Below are 20,076 nucleotides of genomic sequence, written 5' to 3' on the forward strand. Positions count from 1 at the left end.
GATACTTACTAGTCAGGTACATTCTTAGGCGTTTAATATGGGGTGTTGAGTCCATTTCGTTGAGCAAGGAGTAGCTCTTGTCTATTACATATTTGGCTTAAGGAACTTTATCTGTGCTCATTTCAATCTCTGGTTTTATGCAGCACCCCAACTCACCTTTCCCCTTAAGCAAGCATAAGTTTGTTTTCTAAATTTGAGACCCTGTTCTGTTTTGGAATGCAGTTCCTGTGTAGCCAAGTTTACATTCCGTGTATTAGTGATATCTTATGATGTTTCTTTTTCTGTGTGACTTATTTCAGTTAGAATCATCGTACCTGAATCCACTCATTATGCTGCGACGGGCCTGATGACATAGATTTCATTGCTGAGTGATACTGCATTGTACGTAAGTACCTCAAGTTCTTTATCCATTTTTCACTTTCTGTGATATTGAACTTGTACGGTAAACGAGGTTCTTGTAAACGGAGGCGTCCCAAACTTTGGGGTGGCTGTGTCTTTTTGATTTTAATTTCCCTAAGCTATAGGACCATAAGTGGAAGTGCCCTAGGCTCTGTTGCTTTGTTTTTTAGATGTTTCAGGAAACACCATACACTTCTCCTGAGTGTCTGTTGGCAATTTACATCCCGCCCATCAGCATAACAAGGCTCCCAGTTCTCCATGGCCTGTCCTGCCTTTCTGGATTTTACACTTTTTTCAGTTGGCCCTTTTGACCGGGGGGAAGTGAGACTTCATTGTAGTGCAGATTTCCTTTGCAAGTTTGCTTGGTTGGCCAAAAAGGGCGTATGCGTTTTTTCCTGAATATATTCAGGAAAAAACGCATACGCTCTTTTTGGCCAAGTGCATCATTGTGGACGTTCTGCCTCTTTTCCTATGCTTTCAATGCAATTCCAGTCTACCTCCTGAAATCGGTTTCCTGCAATTCTGTCCCGCTTTCAAGTCCTATTGGCAGGCTTACTTCAGTATATTTTTGGACGATAGCTGTCATTTATAACTCTGTAGGTTTGTGAATTACAGTGCCCCTGAGCTCCTTTTTTCAACTCGCTTCCTTTGAGCTGGCCGCACACCGCAGGATGGCTTCAGGCCCTAATCTGGTTCCGGCACGGCACGCTGAGCCTTTGGTTATTTCCTCTTCCTGGTAGGAAATGAGAGTTAAATTTGCCCGTCCAGACACCTCCAGCTAGTCTCTCATTGGTTCTCGCTATTCCTGTTCATCTTCCGCAGAAATTGCAAACTGGGCCAAACAGGAGGTTAAAGGCGCTGACTCTCCAAGTCGGGAGAGTGTTAGTAAAGCGTCTGGAATGTTGCACCCGTGTACCAGGGTACAAAAACTGAGACATATTTGAACACGTCTCCCGTTCACACGGATCATCATACTCTTGGTTCCACATGCATGTTTTAGCTGAAGGAAGAATACCTTAAACCTGGGTAGTTGAAACCCGTGGAATGGGTACCATGCAATATGACTTCAAAGGGTCTTCATTTGCTCACCGAACCTCTCCAATCCTATCACTGCTGCGTTTATGCCCCTGTACACATGCTTGATTCTCTTTCGGAGACATAGCAATCCATAGGTTTTAAGATACTTACTAGTCAGGTACATTCTTAGGCGTTTAATATGCGGTGTTGAGTCCATTTCATTGAGCAAGGAGTAGCTCTTGTCTATTCCATATTTGGCTTAAGGAACTTTATCTGTGCTCATTTCAATCTCTGGTTTTATGCAGCACCGCAACTCACCTTTACCCTTAAGCAAGCATAAGTTGGTTTTCTAAATTTGAGACCCTGTTCTGTTCTGTAATTCAGTTCCTGTGTAGCCAAGTTTCTATTCCGTGTATTAGTGATATCTTATGATGTTTCTTTTTCTGTGTGACTTATTTCAGTTAGAATCATCATACCTGAATCCACTCATTGTGCTGCTAAGGGCCTGATGACATAGATTTCATTGCTGAGTGTTATTGCTTTGTAAGTAAATACCACAGCTTCTTTATCCATTTTTCATTTTCTGCGATGTTGAACTTGTACTGTAAACGAGGTTCTTGTAAACAGAGGCGTCCCAAACTTTGGGGTGGCTGTGTCTTTTTGATTTTAATTTCCCTATGCTATAGGACCATAAGTGGAAGTGCCCTAGGCTCTGTTGCTTTGTTTTTTTGATGTTTCAGGAAACACCATACACTTCTCCCGAGTGTCTGTTGGCAATTTACATCCCGCCCATCAGCATAACAAGGCTCCCAGTTCTCCATGGCCTGTCCTGCCTTTCTGGATTTTACACTTTTTTCAGATGGCCCTTTTGACCGGGGGGAAGTGAGACTTCATTGTAGTGCAGATTTCCTTTGCAAGCTTGCTTGGTTGGCCAAAAAGGGCGTATGCGTTTTTTCCTGAATATATTCAGGAAAAAACGCATACGCCCTTTTTGGCCAAGTGCATCATTGTGGACGTTCTGCCTCTTTTCCTATGCTTTCAATGCAATTCCAGTCTACCTCCTGAAATCGGTTTCCTGCAATTCTGCCCCGCTTTCAAGTCCTCTTGGCAGCCTTACTTCAGTCTATTTTTGGACGATAGCTGTCATTTATAACTCCTCAGGTTTGTGAATTACAGTGCCCCTGAGCTCCTTTCTTCAACTCGCTTTCTTTTGAGCTGGCCGCAACACCGCAGGATGGCTTCAGGCCCTAATCTGGTTCCGGCACGGCACGCTGAGCGTTTGGTTAATTCCTCTTCCTGGTGGGAAATGAGAGTTAAATTTGCCCGTCCAGACACCTCCAGCTAGCCTCTCATTGGTTCTCGCTATTCCTGTTCATCTTCCGCAGAAATTGCAAACTGGGCCAAACAGGAGGTTAAAGGTGCTGACTCTCGAGGTGGGGTGAGTGTTAGTAAAGCGTCTGGAATGTTGCACTCGAGTACCAGGGGAGGAAAACTGAGACATATTTGAACACGTCTCCCGTTCACACAGTTGATCATACTCTGGGTTCCACATGCATGTTTTAGCTGAAGGAAGAATACCTGAAACCTGCAGAGTTGAGACCCGTGGAATGGGTACCATGCAATATGACTTCAAAGGGTCTTCATTTGCTCACCGAACCTCTCCAATCATCACTGCTGCATTTATGCCTCTGTACACACGCTTGATTCTCTTTTGGAGACATAGCAATCCATAGGTTTTAAGATACTTACTAGTCAGTTACATTCTTAGGCGTTTAATATGGGGTGTTGAGTCCATTTCGTTGAGCAAGGAGTAACTCTTGTCTATTCCATATTTGGCTTAAGGAACTTTATCTGTGCTCATTTCAATCTTTGGTTTTATGCAGCTCCCCAACTCACCTTTCCTCTGAAGCATGCATAAGTTGGTTTTTTGAATTTGAGACCCTGTGCTGTTTTGGAATTCAGTTCCTGTGTAGCCAAGTTTACATTCCGTGTATTACTGATATCTTATGATGTTTCTTTTTCTGTGTGACTTATTTCAGTTAGAATCATCGTACCTGAATCCACTCATTATGCTGCTACGGGCCTGATGACATAGATTTCATTGCTGAGTGATACTGCATTGTACGTAAGTACCACAAGTTCTTTATCCATTTTTCACTTTCTGTGATATTGAACTTGTACGGTAAACGAGGTTCTTGTAAACAGAGGCGTCCCAAACTTTGGGGTGGCTGTGTCTTTTTGATTTTAATTTCCCTAAGCTATAGGACCATAAGTGGAAGTGCCCTAGGCTCTGTTGCTTTGTTTTTTAGATGTTTCAGGAAACACGATACACTTCTCCTGAGTGTCTGTTGGCAATTTACATCCCGCCCATCAACATAACAAGGCTCCCAGTTCTCCAGGGCCTGTCCTGCCTTTCTGGATTTTACACTTTTTTCAGATGGCCCTTTTGACCGGGGGGAAGTGAGACTTCATTGTAGTGCAGATTTCTTTGCAAGCTTGCTTGGTTGGCCAAAACGGGCATATGCGTTTTTTCCTGAATATATTCAGGAAAAAACGCATACGCCCTTTTTGGCCAAGTGCATCATTGTGGACGTTCTGCCTCTTTTCCTATGCTTTCAATGCAATTCCAGTCTACCTCCTGAAATCGGTTTCGTGCAATTCTGCCCCGCTTTCAAGTCCTCTTGACAGCCTTACTTCAGTCTATTTTTGGACGATAGCTGTCATTTATAACTCTGCAGGTTTGTGAATTACAGAGACCCTGAGCTCCTTTCTTCAACTCGCTTTCTTTTGAGCTGGCCGCAACACCGCAGGATGGTTTCAGGCCCTAATCTGGTTCCGGCATGGCACGCTGAGCCTTTGGTTATTTCCTCTTCCTGGTGGGAAATGAGAGTTAAATTTGCCCGTCCAGACACCTCCAGCTAGTCTCTCATTGGTTCTCGCTATTCCTGTTCATCTTCCGCAGAAATTGCAAACTGGGCCAAACAGGAGGTTAAAAGCGCTGACTCTCCAAGTGGGGAGAGTGTTAGTAAAGCGTCTGGAATATTGCACCCGAGTACCAGGGGAGGAAACCTGAGACATATTTGAACACGTCTCCCGATCACATGGTTGATCATACTCTAGGTTCCACATGCATGTTTTAGCTGAAGGAAGAATACCTAAAACCTGGGTAGTTGAAACCCGTGGAATGGGTACCATGCAATATGACTTCAAAGGGTCTTCATTTGCTCACCACACCTCTCCAATCCTATCACTGCTGCGTTTATGCCCCTGTACACATGCTTGATTCTCTTTCGGAGACATAGCAATCCATAGGTTTTAAGATACTTACTAGTCAGGTACATTCTTAGGCATTTAATATGCGGTGTTGAGTCCATTTCGTTGAGCAAGGAGTAGCTCTTGTCTATTCCATATTTGGCTTAAGGAACTTTATCTGTGCTCATTTCAATCTCTGGTTTTATGCAGCACCCCAACTCACCTTTCCCCTTAAGCAAGAATAAGTTGGTTTTCTAAATTTGAGACCCTGTTCTGTTCTGTAATTCAGTTCCTGTGTAGCCAAGTTTCCATTCCGTGTATTACTGATATCTTATGATGTTTCTTTTTCTGTGTGACTTATTTCAGTTAGAATCATCATACCTGAATCCACTCATTGTGCTGCTAAGGGCCTGATGACACAGATTTCATTGCTGAGTGATATTGCTTTGTAAGTAAATACCACAACTTCTTTATCCATTTTTCACTTTCTGCGATGTTGGACTTGTACTGTAAACGAGGTTCTTGTAAACAGAGCCGTTCCAAACTTTGGGGTGGCTGTGTCTTTTTGATTTTAATTTCCCTAAGCTATAGGACCATAAGTGGCAGTACCCTAGGCTCTGTTGCTTTGTTTTTTAGATGTTTCAGGAAACACCGTACACTTCTCCCGAGTGGTTGTTGGCAATTTACATCCCGCCCATCAGCATAACAAGGCTCCCAGTTCTCCATGGCCTGTGCTGCCTTTCTGGATTTTACACTTTTTTCAGATGGCCTTTTTGACCGGGGGGAAGTGAGACTTCATTGTAGTGCAGATTTCCTTTGCAAGCTTGCTTGGTTGGCCAAAAAGGGCGTATGCGTTTTTTCCTGAATATATTCAGGAAAAAACGCATACGCCCTTTTTGGCCAAGTGCATCATTGTGGACGTTCTGCCTCTTTTCCTATGCTTTCAATGCAATTCCAGTCTACCTCCTGAAATCGGTTTCCTGCAATTCTGCCCCGCATTCAAGTCCTCTTGGCAGCCTTACTTCAGTCTATTTTTGGACGATAGCTGTCATTTATAACTCTGCAGGTTTGTGAATTACAGTGCCCCTGAGCTCCTTTCTTCAACTCGCTTTCTTGTGACCTGGCCGCAACACCGCAGGATGGCTTCAGGCCCTAATCTGGTTCCGGCCCGGCACTTGAGCCTTTGGTTAATTCCTCTTCCTGGTGGGAAATGAGAGTTAATTTTGCCCGTCCAGACACCTACAGCTAGCCTCTCATTGGTTCTCGCTATTCCTGTTCATCTTCCGCAGAAATTGCAAACTGGGCCAAACAGGAGGTTAAAGGCACTGACTCTCCAAGTCGGGAGAGTGTTAGTAAAGCGTCTGGAATGTTGCACCCGAGTACCAGGGAGGAAAATTGAGACATATTTGAACACATCTCCCGTTCACATGGTTGATCATACTCTGGGTTCCACATGCATGTTTTAGCTGAAGGAAGAATACCTAAAACCTGGAGAGTTGAGACCCGTGTAATGGGTACCATGCAATATGACTTCAAAGGGTCTTCATTTGCTCACCGAACCTCTCCAATCCAATCACTGCTGCGTTTATGCCCCTGTACACACGCTTGATTCTCTTTTGGAGACATAGCAATCCATAGGTTTTAAGATACTTACTAGTCAGGTACATTCTTAGGCGTTTAATATGGGGTGTTGAGTCCATTTCGTTGAGCAAGGAGTAGCTCTTGTCTATTACATATTTGGCTTAAGGAACTTTATCTGTGCTCATTTCAATCTCTGGTTTTATGCAGCACCCCAACTCACCTTTCCCCTTAAGCAAGCATAAGTTTGTTTTCTAAATTTGAGACCCTGTTCTGTTTTGGAATGCAGTTCCTGTGTAGCCAAGTTTACATTCCGTGTATTAGTGATATCTTATGATGTTTCTTTTTCTGTGTGACTTATTTCAGTTAGAATCATCGTACCTGAATCCACTCATTATGCTGCGACGGGCCTGATGACATAGATTTCATTGCTGAGTGATACTGCATTGTACGTAAGTACCTCAAGTTCTTTATCCATTTTTCACTTTCTGTGATATTGAACTTGTACGGTAAACGAGGTTCTTGTAAACGGAGGCGTCCCAAACTTTGGGGTGGCTGTGTCTTTTTGATTTTAATTTCCCTAAGCTATAGGACCATAAGTGGAAGTGCCCTAGGCTCTGTTGCTTTGTTTTTTAGATGTTTCAGGAAACACCATACACTTCTCCTGAGTGTCTGTTGGCAATTTACATCCCGCCCATCAGCATAACAAGGCTCCCAGTTCTCCATGGCCTGTCCTGCCTTTCTGGATTTTACACTTTTTTCAGTTGGCCCTTTTGACCGGGGGGAAGTGAGACTTCATTGTAGTGCAGATTTCCTTTGCAAGTTTGCTTGGTTGGCCAAAAAGGGCGTATGCGTTTTTTCCTGAATATATTCAGGAAAAAACGCATACGCCCTTTTTGGCCAAGTGCATCATTGTGGACGTTCTGCCTCTTTTCCTATGCTTTCAATGCAATTCCAGTCTACCTCCTGAAATCGGTTTCCTGCAATTCTGTCCCGCTTTCAAGTCCTATTGGCAGGCTTACTTCAGTATATTTTTGGACGATAGCTGTCATTTATAACTCTGTAGGTTTGTGAATTACAGTGCCCCTGAGCTCCTTTTTTCAACTCGCTTCCTTTGAGCTGGCCGCACACCGCAGGATGGCTTCAGGCCCTAATCTGGTTCCGGCACGGCATGCTGAGCCTTTGGTTATTTCCTCTTCCTGGTAGGAAATGAGAGTTAAATTTGCCCGTCCAGACACCTCCAGCTAGTCTCTCATTGGTTCTCGCTATTCCTGTTCATCTTCCGCAGAAATTGCAAACTGGGCCAAACAGGAGGTTAAAGGCGCTGACTCTCCAAGTCGGGAGAGTGTTAGTAAAGCGTCTGGAATGTTGCACCCGTGTACCAGGGTACAAAAACTGAGACATATTTGAACACGTCTCCCGTTCACACGGATCATCATACTCTTGGTTCCACATGCATGTTTTAGCTGAAGGAAGAATACCTTAAACCTGGGTAGTTGAAACCCGTGGAATGGGTACCATGCAATATGACTTCAAAGGGTCTTCATTTGCTCACCGAACCTCTCCAATCCTATCACTGCTGCGTTTATGCCCCTGTACACATGCTTGATTCTCTTTCGGAGACATAGCAATCCATAGGTTTTAAGATACTTACTAGTCAGGTACATTCTTAGGCGTTTAATATGCGGTGTTGAGTCCATTTCATTGAGCAAGGAGTAGCTCTTGTCTATTCCATATTTGGCTTAAGGAACTTTATCTGTGCTCATTTCAATCTCTGGTTTTATGCAGCACCGCAACTCACCTTTACCCTTAAGCAAGCATAAGTTGGTTTTCTAAATTTGAGACCCTGTTCTGTTCTGTAATTCAGTTCCTGTGTAGCCAAGTTTCTATTCCGTGTATTAGTGATATCTTATGATGTTTCTTTTTCTGTGTGACTTATTTCAGTTAGAATCATCATACCTGAATCCACTCATTGTGCTGCTAAGGGCCTGATGACATAGATTTCATTGCTGAGTGTTATTGCTTTGTAAGTAAATACCACAGCTTCTTTATCCATTTTTCATTTTCTGCGATGTTGAACTTGTACTGTAAACGAGGTTCTTGTAAACAGAGGCGTCCCAAACTTTGGGGTGGCTGTGTCTTTTTGATTTTAATTTCCCTATGCTATAGGACCATAAGTGGAAGTGCCCTAGGCTCTGTTGCTTTGTTTTTTCGATGTTTCAGGAAACACCATACACTTCTCCCGAGTGTCTGTTGGCAATTTACATCCCGCCCATCAGCATAACAAGGCTCCCAGTTCTCCATGGCCTGTCCTGCCTTTCTGGATTTTACACTTTTTTCAGATGGCCCTTTTGACCGGGGGGAAGTGAGACTTCATTGTAGTGCAGATTTCCTTTGCAAGCTTGCTTGGTTGGCCAAAAAGGGCGTATGCGTTTTTTCCTGAATATATTCAGGAAAAAACGCATACGCCCTTTTTGGCCAAGTGCATCATTGTGGACGTTCTGCCTCTTTTCCTATGCTTTCAATGCAATTCCAGTCTACCTCCTGAAATCGGTTTCCTGCAATTCTGCCCCGCTTTCAAGTCCTCTTGGCAGCCTTACTTCAGTCTATTTTTGGACGATAGCTGTCATTTATAACTCCTCAGGTTTGTGAATTACAGTGCCCCTGAGCTCCTTTCTTCAACTCGCTTTCTTTTGAGCTGGCCGCAACACCGCAGGATGGCTTCAGGCCCTAATCTGGTTCCGGCACGGCACGCTGAGCGTTTGGTTAATTCCTCTTCCTGGTGGGAAATGAGAGTTAAATTTGCCCGTCCAGACACCTCCAGCTAGCCTCTCATTGGTTCTCGCTATTCCTGTTCATCTTCCGCAGAAATTGCAAACTGGGCCAAACAGGAGGTTAAAGGTGCTGACTCTCGAGGTGGGGTGAGTGTTAGTAAAGCGTCTGGAATGTTGCACTCGAGTACCAGGGGAGGAAAACTGAGACATATTTGAACACGTCTCCCGTTCACACAGTTGATCATACTCTGGGTTCCACATGCATGTTTTAGCTGAAGGAAGAATACCTGAAACCTGCAGAGTTGAGACCCGTGGAATGGGTACCATGCAATATGACTTCAAAGGGTCTTCATTTGCTCACCGAACCTCTCCAATCATCACTGCTGCATTTATGCCTCTGTACACACGCTTGATTCTCTTTTGGAGACATAGCAATCCATAGGTTTTAAGATACTTACTAGTCAGTTACATTCTTAGGCGTTTAATATGGGGTGTTGAGTCCATTTCGTTGAGCAAGGAGTAACTCTTGTCTATTCCATATTTGGCTTAAGGAACTTTATCTGTGCTCATTTCAATCTTTGGTTTTATGCAGCTCCCCAACTCACCTTTCCTCTGAAGCATGCATAAGTTGGTTTTTTGAATTTGAGACCCTGTGCTGTTTTGGAATTCAGTTCCTGTGTAGCCAAGTTTACATTCCGTGTATTAGTGATATCTTATGATGTTTCTTTTTCTGTGTGACTTATTTCAGTTAGAATCATCGTACCTGAATCCACTCATTATGCTGCTACGGGCCTGATGACATAGATTTCATTGCTGAGTGATACTGCATTGTACGTAAGTACCACAAGTTCTTTATCCATTTTTCACTTTCTGTGATATTGAACTTGTACGGTAAACGAGGTTCTTGTAAACAGAGGCGTCCCAAACTTTGGGGTGGCTGTGTCTTTTTGATTTTAATTTCCCTAAGCTATAGGACCATAAGTGGAAGTGCCCTAGGCTCTGTTGCTTTGTTTTTTAGATGTTTCAGGAAACACGATACACTTCTCCTGAGTGTCTGTTGGCAATTTACATCCCGCCCATCAACATAACAAGGCTCCCAGTTCTCCAGGGCCTGTCCTGCCTTTCTGGATTTTACACTTTTTTCAGATGGCCCTTTTGACCGGGGGGAAGTGAGACTTCATTGTAGTGCAGATTTCTTTGCAAGCTTGCTTGGTTGGCCAAAACGGGCATATGCGTTTTTTCCTGAATATATTCAGGAAAAAACGCATACGCCCTTTTTGGCCAAGTGCATCATTGTGGACGTTCTGCCTCTTTTCCTATGCTTTCAATGCAATTCCAGTCTACCTCCTGAAATCGGTTTCGTGCAATTCTGCCCCGCTTTCAAGTCCTCTTGACAGCCTTACTTCAGTCTATTTTTGGACGATAGCTGTCATTTATAACTCTGCAGGTTTGTGAATTACAGAGACCCTGAGCTCCTTTCTTCAACTCGCTTTCTTTTGAGCTGGCCGCAACACCGCAGGATGGTTTCAGGCCCTAATCTGGTTCCGGCATGGCACGCTGAGCCTTTGGTTATTTCCTCTTCCTGGTGGGAAATGAGAGTTAAATTTGCCCGTCCAGACACCTCCAGCTAGTCTCTCATTGGTTCTCGCTATTCCTGTTCATCTTCCGCAGAAATTGCAAACTGGGCCAAACAGGAGGTTAAAAGCGCTGACTCTCCAAGTGGGGAGAGTGTTAGTAAAGCGTCTGGAATATTGCACCCGAGTACCAGGGGAGGAAACCTGAGACATATTTGAACACGTCTCCCGATCACATGGTTGATCATACTCTAGGTTCCACATGCATGTTTTAGCTGAAGGAAGAATACCTAAAACCTGGGTAGTTGAAACCCGTGGAATGGGTACCATGCAATATGACTTCAAAGGGTCTTCATTTGCTCACCACACCTCTCCAATCCTATCACTGCTGCGTTTATGCCCCTGTACACATGCTTGATTCTCTTTCGGAGACATAGCAATCCATAGGTTTTAAGATACTTACTAGTCAGGTACATTCTTAGGCATTTAATATGCGGTGTTGAGTCCATTTCGTTGAGCAAGGAGTAGCTCTTGTCTATTCCATATTTGGCTTAAGGAACTTTATCTGTGCTCATTTCAATCTCTGGTTTTATGCAGCACCCCAACTCACCTTTCCCCTTAAGCAAGAATAAGTTGGTTTTCTAAATTTGAGACCCTGTTCTGTTCTGTAATTCAGTTCCTGTGTAGCCAAGTTTCCATTCCGTGTATTACTGATATCTTATGATGTTTCTTTTTCTGTGTGACTTATTTCAGTTAGAATCATCATACCTGAATCCACTCATTGTGCTGCTAAGGGCCTGATGACACAGATTTCATTGCTGAGTGATATTGCTTTGTAAGTAAATACCACAACTTCTTTATCCATTTTTCACTTTCTGCGATGTTGAACTTGTACTGTAAACGAGGTTCTTGTAAACAGAGCCGTTCCAAACTTTGGGGTGGCTGTGTCTTTTTGATTTTAATTTCCCTAAGCTATAGGACCATAAGTGGCAGTACCCTAGGCTCTGTTGCTTTGTTTTTTAGATGTTTCAGGAAACACCATACACTTCTCCCGAGTGGTTGTTGGCAATTTACATCCCGCCCATCAGCATAACAAGGCTCCCAGTTCTCCATGGGCTGTCCTGCCTTTCTGGATTTTACACTTTTTTCAGATGGCCCTTTTGACCGGGGGGAAGTGAGACTTCATTGTAGTGCAGATTTCCTTTGCAAGCTTGCTTGGTTGGCCAAAAAGTGCGTATGCGTTTTTTCCTGAATATATTCAGGAAAAAACGCATACGCCCTTTTTGGCCAAGTGCATCATTGTGGACGTTCTGCCTCTTTTCCTATGCTTTCAATGCAATTCCAGTCTACCTCCTGAAATCGGTTTCCTGCAATTCTGCCCCGCTTTCAAGTCCTCTTGGCAGCCTTACTTCAGTCTATTTTTGGACGATAGCTGTCATTTATAACTCTGCAGGTTTGTGAATTACAGTGCCCCTGAGCTCCTTTCTTCAACTCGCTTTCTTTTGAGCTGGCCGCAACACCGCAGGATGGCTTCAGGCCCTAATCTGGTTCCGGTACGGCACACTGAGCCTTTGGTTATTTCCTCTTCCTGGTGGGAAATGAGAGTTAAATTTGCCCGTCCAGACACCTCCAGCTAGCCTCTCATTGGTTCTCGCTATTCCTGTTCATCTTCCGCAGAAATTGCAAACTGGGCCAAACAGGAGGTTAAAGGCGCTGACTCTCCAATTCGGGAGAGTGTTAGTAAAGCGTCTGGAATGTTGCACCCGAGTACCAGGGGAGGAAAACTGAGACATATTTGAACACGTCTCCCGTTCACATGGTTGATCATACTTGGGTTCCACATGCATGTTTTAGCTGAAGGAAGAATACCTTAAACCTGGAGAGTTGAGACCCGTGTGATGGGTACCATGCAATATGACTTCAAAGGGTCTTCATTTGCTCACCGAACCTCTCCAATCCTATCACTGCTGCGTTTATGCCCCTGTACACATGCTTGATTCTCTTTTGGAGACATAGCAATCCATAGGTTTTACGATACTTACTAGTCAGGTACATTCTTAGGCGTTTAATATGGGGTGTTGAGTCCATTTCGTTGAGCAAGGAGTAGCTCTTGTCTATTCCATATTTGACTTAAGGAACTTTATCTGTGCTCATTTCAATCTCTGGTTTTATGCAGCACCCCAACTCACCTTTACCCTTAAGCAAGCATAAGTTGGTTTTCTAAATTTGAGACCCTGTTCTGTTCTGTAATTCAGTTCCTGTGTAGCCAAGTTTCCATTCCGTGTATTACTGATATCTTATGATGTTTCTTTTTCTGTGTGACTTATTTCAGTTAGAATCATCATACCTGAATCCACTCATTGTGCTGCTAAGGGCCTGATGACACAGATTTCATTGCTGAGTGATATTGCTTTGTAAGTAAATACCACAACTTCTTTATCCATTTTTCACTTTCTGCGATGTTGAACTTGTACTGTAAACGAGGTTCTTGTAAACAGAGGCGTCCCAAACTTTGGGGTGGCTGTGTCTTTTTGATTTTAATTTCCCTAAGCTATAGGACCATAAGTGGCAGTGCCCTAGGCTCTGTTGCTTTGTTTTTTAGATGTTTCAGGAAACACCATACACTTCTCCCGAGTGTCTGTTGGCAATTTACATCCCGCCCATCAGCATAACAAGGCTCCCAGTTCTCCATGGCCTGTCCTGCCTTTCTGGATTTTACACTTTTTTCAGATGGCCCTTTTGACCGGGGGGAAGTGAGACTTCATTGTAGTGCAGATTTCCTTTGCAAGCTTGCTTGGTTGGCCAAAAAGGGCGTATGCGTTTTTTCCTGAATATATTCAGGAAAAAACGCATACGCCCTTTTTGGCCAAGTGCATCATTGTGGACGTTCTGCCTCTTTTCCTATGCTTTCAATGCAATTCCAGTCTACCTCCTGAAATCGGTTTCCTGCAATTCTGCCCCGCTTTCAAGTCCTCTTGGCAGCCTTACTTCAGTCTATTTTTGGACGATAGCTGTCATTTATAACTCTGCAGGTTTGTGAATTACAGTGCCCCTGAGCTCCTTTCTTCAACTCGCTTTCTTGTGACCTGGCCGCAACACCGCAGGATGGCTTCAGGCCCTAATCTGGTTCCGGCCCGGCATGCTGAGCCTTTGGTTAATTCCTCTTCCTGGTGGGAAATGAGAGTTAAATTTGCCCGTCCAGACACCTCCAGCTAGCCTCTCATTGGTTCTCGGTATTCCTGTTCATCTTCCGCAGAAATTGCAAACTGGGCCAAACAGGAGGTTAAAGGGACTGACTCTCCAAGTGGGGAGAGTGTTAGTAAAGCGTCTGGAATGTTGCACCCGAGTACCAGGGGAGGAAAACTGAGACATATTTGAACACGTCTCCCGATCACATGGTTGATCATACTCTAGGTTCCACATGCATGTTTTAGCTGAAGGAAGAATACCTTAAACCTGGAGAGTTGAGACCCGTGGAATGGGTACCATGCAATATGACTTCAAAGGGTCTTCATTTGCTCACGAACCTCTCCAATCCTATCACTGCTGAATTTATGCCCCTGTACACATGCTTGATTCTCTTTCGGAGACATAGCAATCCATACTTTTTAAGATACTTACTAGACAGGTACATTCTTAGGCGTTTAATATGCGGTGTTGAGTCCATTTCGTTGAGCAAGGAGTAGCTCTTGTCTATTCCATATTTGGCTTAAGGAACTTTATCTGTGCTCATTTCAATCTCTGGTTTTATGCAGCACCCCAACTCACCTTTCCCCTTAAGCAAGCATAAGTTGGTTTTCTAAATTTGAGACCCTGTTCTGTTCTGTAATTCAGTTCCTGTGTAGCCAAGTTTACATTCCGTGTATTAGTGACATCTTATGATGTTTCTTTTTCTGTGTGACTTATTTCAGTTAGAATCATCATACCTGAATCCACTCATTGTTCTGCTAAGGGCCTGATGACATAGATTTCATTGCTGAGTGATATTGCTTTGTAAGAAAATACCACAACTTCTTTATCCATTCTTCACTTTCTGCGATGTTGAACTTGTACTGTAAACGAGGTTCTTGTAAACAGAGCCGTTCCAAACTTTGGGGTGGCTGTGTCTTTTTGATTTTAATTTCCCTAAGCTATAGGACCATAAGTGGCAGTGCCCTAGGCTCTGTTGCTTTGTTTTTTAGATGTTTCAGGAAACACCATACACTTCTCCCCAGTGTCTGTTGGCAATTTACATCCCGCCCATCAGCATAACAAGGCTCCCAGTTCTCCATGGCCTGTCCTGCCTTTCTGGATTTTACACTTTTTTCAGATGGCCCTTTTGACCGGGGGGAAGTGAGACTTCATTGTCGTGCAGATTTCCTTTGCAAGCTTGCTTGGTTGGCCAAAAAGGGCGTATGCGTTTTTTCCTGAATATATTCAGGAAAAAATGCATACGCCCTTTTTAGCCAAGTGCATCATTGTGGACGTTCTGCCTCTTTTCCTATGCTTTCAATGCAATTCCAGTCTACCTCCTGAAATCGGTTTCCTGCAATTCTGCCCCGCTTTCAAGTCCTCTTGGCAGCCTTACTTCAGTCTATTTTTGGACGATAGCTGTCATTTATAACTCTGCAGGTTTGTGAATTAAAGTGCCCCTGAGCTCCTTTCTTCAACTCGCTTTCTTGTGACCTGGCCGCAACACCGCAGGATGGCTTCAGGCCCTAATCTGGTTCCGGCACGGCACGCTGAGCCTTTGTTTAATTCCTCTTCCTGGTGGGAAATGAGAGTTAAATTTGCCCGTCCAGACACTCCAGCTAGTCTCTCATTGGTTCTCGCTATTCCTGTTCATCTTCCGCAGAAATTGCAAACTGGGCCAAACAGGAGGTTAAAGGGACTGACGCTCCAAGTGGGGAGAGTGTTAGTAAAGCGTCTGGAATGTTGCACCCGAGTACCAGGGTACGAAAACTGAGACATATTTGAACACGTCTCCCGATCACATGGTTGATCATACTCTAGGTTCCACATGCATGTTTTAGCTGAAGGAAGAATACCTTAAACCTGGGTAGTTGAAACCCGTGGAATGGGTACCATGCAATATGACTTCAAAGGGTCTTCATTTGCTCACCGAACCTCTCCAATCCTATCACTGCTGCGTTTATGCCCCTGTACACATGCTTGATTCTCTTTCGGAGACATAGCAATCCATAGGTTTTAAGATACTTACTAGTCAGGTACATTCTTAGGCGTTTAATATGCGGTGTTGAGTCCATTTCGTTGAGCAAGGAGTAGCTCTTGTCTATTCCATATTTGGCTTAAGGAACTTTATCTGTGCTCATTTCAATCTCTGGTTTTATGCAGCACCCCAACTCACCTTTCCCCTTAAGCAAGCATAAGTTGGTTTTCTAAATTTGAGACCCTGTTCTGTTCTGTAATTCAGTTCCTGTGTAGCCAAGTTTCCATTCCGTGTATTACTGATATCTTATGATGTTTCTTTTTCTGTGTGACATATTTCAGTTAGAATCATCATACCTGAATCCACCCATTGTGCTGCTAAGGGCCTGATGACATAGATTTCATTGCTGAGTGATACTGCATTGTACGTAAGTACCACAAGTTCTTTATCCATTTTTCACTTTCTGCGATGTTGAACTTGTACTGTAAACGAGGTTCTTGTAAACAGAGCTGTTCCAAACTTTGGGGTGGCTGTGTCTTTTTGATTTTAATTTCCCTAAGCTATAGGACCATAAGTGGAAGTGCCCTAGGCTCTGTTGCTTTGTTTTTTAGATGTTTCAGGAAACACCATACACTTCTCCCAAGTGTCTGTTGGCAATTTACATCCCGCCCATCAGCATAACAAGGCTCCCAGTTCTCAATGGCCTGTTGCCTTTCTGGATTTTACACTTTTTTCAGATGGCCCTTTTGACCGGGGGGAAGTGAGACTTCATTGTAGTGCAGATTTCCATTGCAAGCTTGCTTGGTTGGCCAAAAAGGGCGTATGCGTTTTTTCCTGAATATATTCAGGAAAAAACGCATACGCCCTTTTTGGCCAAGTGCATCATTGTGGACGTTCTGCCTCTTTTCCTATGCTTTCAATGCAATTCCAGTCTACCTCCTGAAATCGGTTTCCTGCAATTCTGCCCCGCTTTCAAGTCCTATTGGCAGGCTTACTTCAGTATATTTTTGGACGATAGCTGTCATTTATAACTCTGCAGGTTTGTGAATTACAGTGCCCCTGAGCTCCTTTCTTCAACTCGCTTCCTTGTGAGCTGGCCGCACACCGCAGGATGGCTTCAGGCCCTAATCTGGTTCCGGCACGGCACGCTGAGCCTTTGGTTATTTCCTCTTCCTGGTAGGAAATGAGAGTTAAATTTGCCCGTCCAGACACCTCCAGCTAGTCTCTCATTGGTTCTCGCTATTCCTGTTCATCTTCCGCAGAAATTGCAAACTGGGCCAAACAGGAGGTTAAAGGCGCTGACTCTCCAAGTCGGGAGAGTGTTAGTAAAGCGTCTGGAATGTTGCACCCGAGTACCAGGGTACAAAAACTGAGACATATTTGAACACGTCTCCCGTTCACACGGATCATCATACTCTTGGTTCCACATGCATGTTTTAGCTGAAGGAAGAATACCTTAAACCTGGGTAGTTGAAACCCGTGGAATGGGTACCATGCAATATGACTTCAAAGGGTCTTCATTTGCTCACCGAACCTCTCCAATCCTATCACTGCTGCGTTCATGCCCCTGTACACATGCTTGATTCTCTTTCGGAGACATAGCAATCCATAGGTTTTAAGATACTTACTAGTCAGGTACATTCTTAGGCGTTTAATATGCGGTGTTGAGTCCATTTCATTGAGCAAGGAGTAGCTCTTGTCTATTCCATATTTGGCTTAAGGAACTTTATCTGTGCTCATTTCAATCTCTGGTTTTATGCAGCACCCCAACTCACCTTTCCCCTTAAGCAAGCATAAGTTTGTTTTCTAAATTTGAGACCCTGTTCTGTTCTGTAATTCAGTTCCTGTGTAGCCAAGTTTCTATTCCGTGTATTAGTGATATCTTATGATGTTTCTTTTTCTGTGTGACTTATTTCAGTTAGAATCATCATACCTGAATCCACTCATTGTGCTGCTAAGGGCCTGATGACATAGATTTCATTGCTGAGTGTTATTGCTTTGTAAGTAAATACCACAGCTTCTTTATCCATTTTTCATTTTCTGCGATGTTGAACTTGTACTGTAAACGAGGTTCTTGTAAACAGAGGCGTCCCAAACTTTGGGGTGGCTGTGTCTTTTTGATTTTAATTTCCCTAAGCTATAGGACCATAAGTGGAAGTGCCCTAGGCTCTGTTGCTTTGTTTTTTCGATGTTTCAGGAAACACCATACACTTCTCCCGAGTGTCTGTTGGCAATTTACATCCCGCCCATCAGCATAACAAGGCTCCCAGTTCTCCATGTCCTGTCCTGCCTTTTTGGATTTTACACTTTTTTCAGATGGCCCTTTTGACCGGGGGGAAGTGAGACTTCATTGTAGTGCAGATTTCCTTTGCAAGCTTGCTTGGTTGGCCAAGAAGGGCGTATGCGTTTTTTCCTGAATATATTCAGGAAAAAACGCATACGCCCTTTTTGGCCAAGTGCATCATTGTGGACGTTCTGCCTCTTTTCCTATGCTTTCAATGCAATTCCAGTCTACCTCCTGAAATCGGCTTCCTGCAATTCTGCCCCGCTTTCAAGTCCTCTTGGCAGCCTTACTTCAGTCTATTTTTGGACGATAGCTGTCATTTATAACTCCTCAGGTTTGTGAATTACAGTGCCCCTGAGCTCCTTTCTTCAACTAGTTTTCTTGTGAGCTGGCTGCAACACCGCTGGATGGATTCAGGCCCTAATCTGGTTCCGGCACGGCATGCTGAGCCTTTGGTTATTTCCTCTTTCTGGTGGGAAATGAGAGTTAAATTTGCCCGTCCAGACACCTCCAGCTAGTCTCTCATTGGTTCTCGCTATTCCTGTTCATCTTCCGCAGAAATTGCAAACGGGGCCAAACAGGAGGTTAAAGGTGCTGACTCTCCAAGTGGGGAGAGTGTTAGTAAAGCGTCTGGAATGTTGCACCCGAGTACCAGGGGAGGAAAACTGAGACATATTTGAACACGTCTCCCGTTCACACGGTTGATCATACTCTGGGTTCCACATGCATGTTTTAGCTGAAGGAAGAATACCTTAAACCTGGAGAGTTGAGACCCTTGGAATGGGTACCATGCAATATGACTTCAAAGGGTCTTCATTTGCTCACGAACCTCTCCAATCCTATCACTGCTGCGTTTATGCCCCTGTACACATGCTTGATTCTCTTTCGGAGACATAGCAATCCATACTTTTTAAGATACTTACTAGACAGGTACATTCTTAGGCGTTTAATATGCGGTGTTGAGTCCATTTCGTTGAGTAAGGAGTAGCTCTTGTCTATTCCATATTTGGCTTAAGGAACTTTATCTGTGCTCATTTCGATCTCTGGTTTTATGCAGCACCCCAACTCACCTTTCCCCTTAAGCAAGCATAAGTTGGTTTTCTAAATTTGAGACCCTGTTCTGTTCTGTAATTCACTTCCTGTGTAGCCAAGTTTACATTCCGTGTATTACTGATATCTTATGATGTTTCTTTTTCTGTGTGACTTATTTCAGTTAGAATCATCATACCTGAATCCACTCATTGTGCTGCTAAGGGCCTGATGACATAGATTTCATTGCTGAGTGATATTGCTTTGTAAGTAAATACCACAACTTCTTTATCCATTTTTCACTTTCTGCGATGTTGAACTTGTACTGTAAACGAGGTTCTTGTAAACAGAGGCGTCCCAAACTTTAGGGTGGCTGTGTCTTTTTGATTTTAATTTCCCTAAGCTATAGGACCATAAGTGGAAGTGGCCTAGGTTCTGTTGCTTTGTTTTTTAGATGTTTCAGGAAACACCATACACTTCTCCCGAGTGTCTGTTGGCAATTTACATCCCGCCCATCAGCATAACAAGGCTCCAAGTTCTCCATGGCCTGTCCTGCCTTTCTGGATTTTACACTTTTTTCAGATGACCCTTTTGACCGGGGGGAAGTGAGACTTCATTGTAGTGCAGATTTCCTTTGCAAGTTTGCTTGGTTGGCCAAAAAGGGCGTATGCGTTTTTTCCTGAATATATTCAGGAAAAAACGCATACGCCCTTTTTGGCCAAGTGCATCATTGTGGACGTTCTGCCTCTTTTCCTATGCTTTCAATGCAATTCCAGTCTATCTCCTGAAATCGGTTTCCTGCAATTCTGCCCCGCTTTCAAGTCCTCTTGGCAGCCTTACTTCAGTCTATTTTTGGACGATAGCTGTCATTTATAACTCTGCAGGTTTGTGAATTACAGTGCCCCTGAGCTCCTTTCCTCAACTCGCTTCCTTGTGACCTGGCCGCAACACCGCAGGATGTCTTCAGGCCCTAATCTAGTTCCAGCACGGCACACTGAGCCTTTGGTTAATTCCTCTTCC

The 20,076-nt window shown here is 43.9% G+C and overlaps 1 long non-coding RNA gene across 1 annotated transcript in view; it reads left to right on the forward strand.

Annotated features, from left to right (window-relative positions):
• LOC307185335 overlaps nt 1-20,076 on the forward strand; it is a 596,100-nt gene that overhangs the window by 390,544 nt on the left and 185,480 nt on the right. The window lies entirely within an intron of this gene.

The sequence above is a fragment of the Stenella coeruleoalba genome (assembly GCF_951394435.1).
Source record: "Stenella coeruleoalba genome assembly, chromosome: 4".
Taxonomy (NCBI): domain Eukaryota; kingdom Metazoa; phylum Chordata; class Mammalia; order Artiodactyla; family Delphinidae; genus Stenella; species Stenella coeruleoalba.